Source organism: Silene latifolia, chromosome 9, assembly GCF_048544455.1.
Source record: "Silene latifolia isolate original U9 population chromosome 9, ASM4854445v1, whole genome shotgun sequence".
In the NCBI taxonomy this organism is placed as follows: Eukaryota; Viridiplantae; Streptophyta; class Magnoliopsida; order Caryophyllales; family Caryophyllaceae; genus Silene; species Silene latifolia.
The window spans coordinates 68,731,543-68,739,824 of NC_133534.1; the positions used below are offsets into that span (position 1 = coordinate 68,731,543).

The following is an 8,282-nucleotide window of genomic DNA, read 5'->3' on the forward strand; positions in this document are numbered from 1 at the left end:
TCTCTTACATGACAATTATTTTAATCAAAGTAAATAAAATCCAAAAATGACAAAAATGCAATACAAAAATTTAAAAGTAAGTTAGGGAGTTAGAAATATTTACAAGTGGTGGTTTAGGGAGGACTCCACCAAACTCTCATTCTTGATGAGATGTCAAGGGGTCATGTTCAAGGTGTTGTTGATGTTGCTTAACACCTTGAAAAAGTAATCAAAAGCTTGTTCATTGTTATGGTAGAGGTCCTCAATAGACCGTGGCCCTTGTTGTTGATCATGATCGATGGCATGCCCAATGTAGGGATTAAAAATCCCTTCAAACTCGTCGTCCCAAAGACCACAAACTTCATTGAGTTGATCATTGAAAATCTCTTGCTTAGATGGAGACAACTCTCCCAATTTCTTCTCTTGGCCAATGAGGCCATCTTCTTCTTCCTTGGTTGATTTTGATGAGCTTTGAAAGCTCTCCTTGTCACAATTCACTTGCTCTTTGAATGGAGCATCTTCAATTTTCTTCCTCCATTGGAGTTCCGATTTCTTCCTTTCATCTTTCCGGATATAATGATCAATCATGAAACATGGCTCATGCAAACGAGGAGCTCTCATGGTCTTGTCAAGATTAAAAGTTATGCTTTCATCTCCCACTTCTAGAGTGAGCTCTCCATGTTTCACATCAATCACCGCACCCGCGGTGTGTAGGAAAGGTCTTCCTAAGATGATTGGAATGTTGGAATCTTCCTCCATATCAACAATGACAAAGTCCACCGGGATGAAAAACTTCCCAATTCGCACGGGGACATCTTCCCATATCCCTAATGGTGTCTTCGTCGATCTATCGGCCATTTGAAGAGTGATATTGGTGCATTTAAGCTCTCCCATTCCCAACCTTTTACTCACCGAGTACGGCATGACACTCACACTAGCCCCTAGATCACATAAGGCTTTGTTGATCGTCGTGTCGCCAATGGTACACGGTATTGAGAAGCTTCCCGGATCCTTTATCTTTGGAGGTGAACTCCCTTGAAGTATTGCACTACTCACCTTAGTAAAGGCGATAGTCTCAAGTTTCCGGATCGACTTCTTCTTTGTGAGGATATCTTTCATATACTTTGCATAGGCCGGAACGTGATTGATTAATTCCGTGAAAGGAATTGAGACTTCTAAGTTCTTCACAATCTCCATGAACTTTCCAAGTTGATCATCAAATTTGGGCTTGGCTTGACGACTTGGAAAAGGAAGTCTAATCACAATGGGCTCCTTTTCTTTGGCTTTGTCTTCATTTTTCTTTGAACTTTCTTCTTTTGATGATTCTCCTTCTTTGGGACCTTGCACCACAACTTCATTCTCACTAGCTCTCACAACTTCATCCTCAACTTGCTCCTTCGGTGCTTTATATCTTGTACCACTTCTCAAGTGAATGGCACTAACCGTTTCATGTCTAGGGGGATTACTTTGAGGTGGTAATTGCCCCTTTTGTCTTTGTGAGCTTGAAGATGCTAGTTGAGTTAATTGTGTTTCCAACATCTTGGTGTGAGCTAGAATGTTGTTGATGGTGGTGTCTTTTGCTTGGCTATCTTTTTGCATTTGAGTGAAAAATTCTTGTTGATTCTTTTGCATTTGGAGGACCGCTTTTTGGACATCAAAACCTTGGTCATTTTGGTGATTGTATGGATTTTGATTTTGGTAACCTTGGTTTTGATTGAAAAAGGGTCTTTGGTTTTGGTTTCTCATGGGTGGTGGAGTGTATGTTGTTTGAGGGTTTTGAACATTTTGGCTTTTGTATGAGAGATTTGGATGGAACTTGGTGTTTTCATTGTAAAAATTTGAATAAGGGGTACCACTTTTGTAAGCTTGGAAAGCATTAACTTGTTCGGTTGTTCCCCTACACTCACTTGAGTCATGACCCAAAGTTCCACAATTCTCACATATCCCGCTTGGGATTGATGAGGATGCCGTCATGGCATTGACATGATGCTTTGATGTTTTTGAGTTTTCCTCAAGTCTAGCAATAGCTTGTTCAAACTTCAAGTTGATTGTGTCAATGTGAGCACTAAGTTGAGCACTAAATTGAGTAACGGAGTCCACTTCATACTTTCCTCCTCTAGTAGCCTTGCGAGGCCTACTATATTGTGAATTATGGACCGCCATTTCCTCAATCTTGTTCCATGTTTGATTGTCATCAACTTCGGTGAACATTCCATTTGATCCCATATTGAGAATGTTCCTTGAATCTTCCTATAAACCATTCCAAAATTGTTGCACTAAAAACCATTCGCTAAGTCCATGGTGAGGACATGAGCGACAAATACCTTTGAACCGCTCCCAAGCTTCATACAAAGATTCTTCATCCCTTTGCTTAAAACCCGTAATTTGAGCTCTTAGCATGTTAGTCTTTTCCGGTAGGTAGAATTTTTTGTAGAAAGCTAGAGCTAACTTCTTCCAAGAATCTATTCCAAGGGTGGCCTTATCAAGGCCCTTCAACCATTGCTTTGCGGTGCCGATTAACGAAAAAGGAAATAAGACCCATCTTATTTGGTCTTGAGTCACGCCCGTTTGAGAGATAGCTTCACAATAATCGCAAAAGGTTTCCATATGAGAATGAGGGTCCTCACTAGGCATTCCCCCGAATTGGCTCCTCTCAACTAGTTGGATGAAGGCGGACTTGGCAATAAAATTACCGGTGAGATGTTGTGGGGTAGGAGTACCATTTGGTAGATCCTCCTCGGTGGGTATAGAGTGTGACGAGAATTTAGGCATTGTAGGTGGATTTTGTGGGATATTGTGTAATGGGTTCTCTTCTCCTTCTATTGCGAAAGGATTGACAAACTCACTAGTGGGTTGAACAACTTCACCAACACCTCTCAAATTCCTCCTAACAAGTCTCCTATTATTCGTCAAGGTTCTTTCGATTTCACGGTCAAAAGGTAACAAATCACTTTGTAACCTTCTAGACATGCAAAATATCAAACAACTAGAAAACAATTAGAACAAACCTTGAGGAGTTTTACTTCCCCAAGGTGAAAAAGACACAACTAAAAACAATAAAAGAAATCTAAAATCAATTAAACACCGTCCCCGGCAACGGCGCCATTTTTGATCGGAGCCATTTGGTGTTCACAATTAAGCATATGTGGTCGTTGGTCAATGGTCGATACAAAACACAATTTATACTTCACAAACAACTCTACAATTAGTAAAGAGGCAAGTAAAGGTCGGATCCCAAGGGACGGGTATTGAAATGAGAATTCTATTGTAACTAGTAGTGTCTAGGGGTATCACAAATTGGGTTGATGTAGAAGGTTACTAAACTAAAATAACAATGAAAATAAACTAGCAAGATGAATAAAATAAGGGGTGTAAACAATTGATTAAAGGCACTAGGGTGTCATGGGTTCATAGGGGAATCATGGGATATGATCATACAAACATGTTCTCAAATTATAAGCAAGCAATTATTGTTGTGATGGATTGAGTTGGGTTATATCTTACAATCCTAGGAAAGTTTGGGTCCCGGAGCTGAATCGATTAGATTGTACAACACCTACAAGTCGACTTAATCTTTCCTACTCAACACATGCATGGTCTAACAAGACTCGAGTTGGGTTATGTCTTACAAGTCAAATTGAAAGGATAGAAGATGATAGTAAATGCAAGGATTCATAGGCTTAGCATTTCATCAAATATAACATGTGCATGTATTAAGATCAAAACAAGCAAGCAAATAAGATATGAAAGCATATTAATTTAAGCATGAATCATTCCCCATGTTGGTTTCCCCTAATCACCCATTAAACCCTAGCTAAGAGACTACTCACTCATTATCATATTGATCATGCTAGAAAGGTTGTCAATCATACTAACATAATGAAACATGATGAATAAATGAAAGTAATTAACAATAATTAAAAAGGGATTAAGAGATTATACCTACTAATGATTCCAAAATAATAATGCAAAGAATAATAGAAGAACTTGATGATTGATGGAAGGTTGTCAATCTCCCAATAAACCCAATAATCTTCTAATTACCCAAAATAAAGGAAGAACAAGAGAGAGATTAAAGAACTAAAACTTGGATTAAAACTTGATTAATACTTGATTACAATATTAAAGAGAGATTTGATTGATATTAACTACTCTAAATATTGATAAGAAGAACATGCTCCTCTAATTAGACTAATGGGGTATTTATAGTGAAAATTAGGGAGGATGCATTAGGGTAAACTAAGGGCTAAACTAGTAATTACACTTTTTAAGTTGAGCAAGGAGAATCCGGTATTTTCTGAGAGAAGGGCTTCTCTTTTCGTAGCTTGAAGAATGAAAAACGTTTGCATCTTGAAATCCGTGCGGATTGGAGTCGGGACGGCCGGATCTGGTGGTGAGGAATCCGAGCGGATTCAAGAGAGGGACGCTCGGATTGTCTTTGGGGGAATCCGAGCGGATTCCAAGGAGGGACGCTCGGATTGTTGAGGACGGACGGATTGTTCGCAATCCGTTCGGATCGTTTGTCAGCTTCAATTCTTCTTCTTTTTCTTCCCTTTTCTTCATAAATTCCTTGGGGATTTCCTCGGGGACGCAAGGATCCTTTCTCAACATTGCTCTTCTACTAAGATATGTACAAAGGCCTTCTAGTCTTGTCTCTCCTTGATGCTTGGTCATTGAATACAATCAATTTAGCCTCGTTTTGCCATGAAAATGCAAGATTCTTACTCCTTTCCTACCAAGGGATCAAAATCTCAAAGAATATGCAAAACAAAGAATTAAAGATAAGAAATGACCCAAATAGGCACTAAAAAGCATGGAAACAATGGTAATTCGGGGGCTAAATATGCGCCAATTATGGTCGCATCAGTTTATCATTGATAATTAGGGTTCTCAATATTATTTCATATTCAATACAATTTGCTTTTGCATTCGGTTTTTGGATCTTCCTTCTGCTTCCTTTCGGTAATCTTCTGCTCTTATTTTCAGTTTATTACTCTGTTTGTTTGTAGTATAGAATTGCTAGAGTAGTAATCCCAAAAGCCAATTATCGTTTATTATCATTTGTTTATTTAATTATTTCAAGTATGAATTCAGCAGTTTTATTCGTTAATCTTGTTGTCGTTTTTATCAATATCATGAGTAGCTAAATTATTCGTGCTAGGATGTAAGGAACCTGTAGGTTAGGCGGCATTAAAATTAGGAGGACCTGAAATCGCACGCCGGTCGATCGACTGGGTTCCCTGGTCGATCGACTGGCCACGCTGGGATTGTCTTCGTTTTAATTAATTTAATTTCCATATTCGACGAATCGAGTGCGCGCGACTAGTTGAATGCCTAGGAATTAACCAACCCAATAAAGATCGAAAGATAGGGAAGGGAAATAGCCTACCTAATTAAGACGACTAGATTAATGAGATCGAAAGATGAGTTAATTTAGCCTTTTTAGTCACTTTTCAGGACGAAAGTCAGTATTAGTGATATTAGGGACCTGTAGTGAGATCGAAAGATGCTACCTGTAAGAATGGACCGAGAGGACTTCTTATTTTCCCGTCTCACGTCTTGTTTTAGACCTACCTAGTATACTGCCGCCGAAACTACAGTGAACCGACCACCTTAGCACCCTTTTAATATTTGTTTTCATCCGTTTACTTAGTTTACTGTCTTTTATTGCCTTTAGCTATAGCCCAAATCAAATAAAACCCCCACATTTGTTACCTTGGACTTAAATTAGACAACTAATAATTGCATCGCCTCCCTGTGGTTCGACCCTGTTACCACTAGCTTCTGTTAGTTTTAATAGGTTTTATAAATATTATTTTTGGTGCACACAACGACGGGCATCAAATTTTGGCGCCGTTGCCGGGGAGGCAATTGTTTAAAATTTTTAGTTGTTTTTATTTTAGTCTTTGTCTTAGTTTAAGGGACATCTGTTCCTTAAACTTTTCTCATATCCTTCTTGTAGTTTCTTCTTATGCGCAGGTCACAGGGCGGTGAATTACTACCATTCGATCCTGAGATTGGGAGAACTTTGCGCGTAAAGAGGAGATTGTTTCAAGAACAACAGTCAGAGGAAGAGCCTGGTTCTCATTCTAGTTTTTACGAGAACGAGTTGTTCGAGGAGGATCCACCTTCATCTCCTGTTTCCACTTCTTCAGTCGAGACCGTCACATCTCCAGATTTTCCAGTCATGGCTGAAGAAGCAAGTATAGCCAGTCACTCTGAGCCGACAGCTGCAAATCTCTATAAAGGATTCGCATTACCAGGGGAGGACAGAAAATTCGAGCCAAAACCGTCATACATCAACTTGGTTGAGAGAAACCAATTCGGGGGAGCTGCAAATGAAGATGCAGCTAAGCACATGGAGACATTCATCGATTATTGCTGTTCCATACCCCCACCAACCGGTGTGACCCAGGACCAGGTGAAAGAGACTATGTTTATATTCTCTCTTCGTGATGCTGCAAGGGAGTGGTACAGAGACCTGGATCGGGCGGCTAATGGGATCACTGACTGGAATTCTTTGCCCCTAGCATTCTACAAAAAGTATTTCTCTGCCTCGAAGACGAATGCCATTAGAGCTCAGATCACGAGCTTTAAACAGGGTCCTGATGAGAACTTTCATGAGGCATGGGTCCGTTTCAAGAAGCTGGTGCGAACTATTCCGCACCATGGGTTTGAGAAGTGGAGCCTATGTAATCAGTTTTATAATGGGCTTTATGACAATCAGAGGGCAATCCTGGATGCGGCAGCTATTGGCAGATTCCAGGAGAATGTTGGAGAGACTAAGGGGTGGAAAATTATTGACGATTTGGCCACCCATAAAGCTGAGTATGGGAATTCCAGGGGAAATCAAAGGAGGAGTGCTGAATCCCCTTCTGTAGCTGCATTAGAAGCTCTTACGGCGAGGTTTGATAAGTACGAGTTGGGAGGAGCTTCAAAAGGAGGGATCTATCATGTGAATGCTGTTTCAGACGGTCCCTTCGTCTGCAAGAGATATGGAGGAGAAGGACATGTTTCAGACAATTGTCCTAATCCCTTTGAGTCTTGTGCTACCTTCCATCATTACAGGCAGACAAACACTTACTTCGAGCCGAATACCCATCCTAACTTGAGGTGGAGTAGCCAAAATGTCCTGAATCCAACTCCACCTCCACAGCAGCAGCAGCAGCAGCAAAATTATGTGCCCCCTCATAAGCAACAACAGTTCCAAAAGCCTCCGTATGTCCCTCAGCAGCAGCAGCAATCCCAAGGTTCCGAATTTGCTGAATTGAAGAACTTGTTGCTGAAAGAATCTCAAGCTAGAAAGGCCGGGATGAAGATGTTAGAGAGCCAAATTTCCCAATTGGCTAGCAAGAATACAACTCGAGCTCCGTGACATTTACCGACGCAGACAGATCAAAAGGAGACCCTTAATGCTATTACTTTGAGGAGTGGGTCTACCCTTGATGGGCCCGCTATGGTTGAGGATGTCGCTGAAAAAGATGAGGCGGAACCGAGTCGGAAGAAAGCTGGAACGAACAGTGGGAAGAAAAATACGATTACCAGGTACATCAGTCGATCGACTGATATACCCAGTCGATCGACCAGTCCGCGACATACAATAGCTCTTGTTCCTGTAGAAGTCGGTCGATCGACTGACCAACCTGGTCGATCGACTGACAACGCTGCTGATGGTGAGTCTTTTCGTCCTCCAATGCCCGATAACTTGAGGGACCACTTGTTTCGGGGTGCGACTACTCCGAAAATATTGAGGCAAGACCCAAATGCTGATGGGCAGTTCCGGTTCCGAAGTACGACATGATGTCGATTAATGGTTCATATTTGAGATGGTCTGAAGAAGGGTCAAGCTACAACAAGGAGAAGGTAGTGGATTTTCAGCCTAAGTCCACCGACGTCGGCATGAGAGACCTAGAGGAGAGGGCTAAGTTGCTTCTTACAGCCCCTTATCCGGAGAGATTAGTGCCGACAAAGGAACATGTATCATTTAATAAGTTTGAAAATGTCATTTGTAGCTTAAACGTACAAGTTCCTTTTCTTGAGTTAGTTAATCAAGTGCCTGCTTACATGAAATTTATGAAGCAACTTTTATCTAAAAAGAAGTCACTTGAAACTGTGCATACTGTCGCACTAACTGAGGAGTCATGCTCTTATTTGACCCATACTGCACCCCATAAGCTAGAAGACCCAGGTAGGTTTTCCGTCCCGTGTAGTATTGGCACCTTTTCTATTGAGAAGGCCTTGTGTGACCTAGGAGCCAGTATTAGCGTTATGCCCTTGAGTCTTGCTAGAAAGCTGAAATTGAC

At 41.0% G+C, this 8,282-nt stretch overlaps 2 non-coding genes across 2 annotated transcripts; one reads left to right on the forward strand and one right to left on the reverse strand.

Annotated features, from left to right (window-relative positions):
• The first annotated feature begins 2,272 nt into the window (after positions 1 to 2,272).
• LOC141602780 (small nucleolar RNA R71) lies at positions 2,273 to 2,379 on the forward strand. Its single transcript, XR_012524689.1, has one exon. It is a non-coding gene; the product is annotated as a small nucleolar RNA R71 (small nucleolar RNA).
• Positions 2,380 to 6,547: 4,168 nt separating this feature from the next.
• On the reverse strand, positions 6,548 to 6,654 carry LOC141603965 (small nucleolar RNA R71). The gene has a single exon (XR_012525797.1). It is a non-coding gene; the product is annotated as a small nucleolar RNA R71 (small nucleolar RNA).
• Positions 6,655 to 8,282: the final 1,628 nt, after the last annotated feature.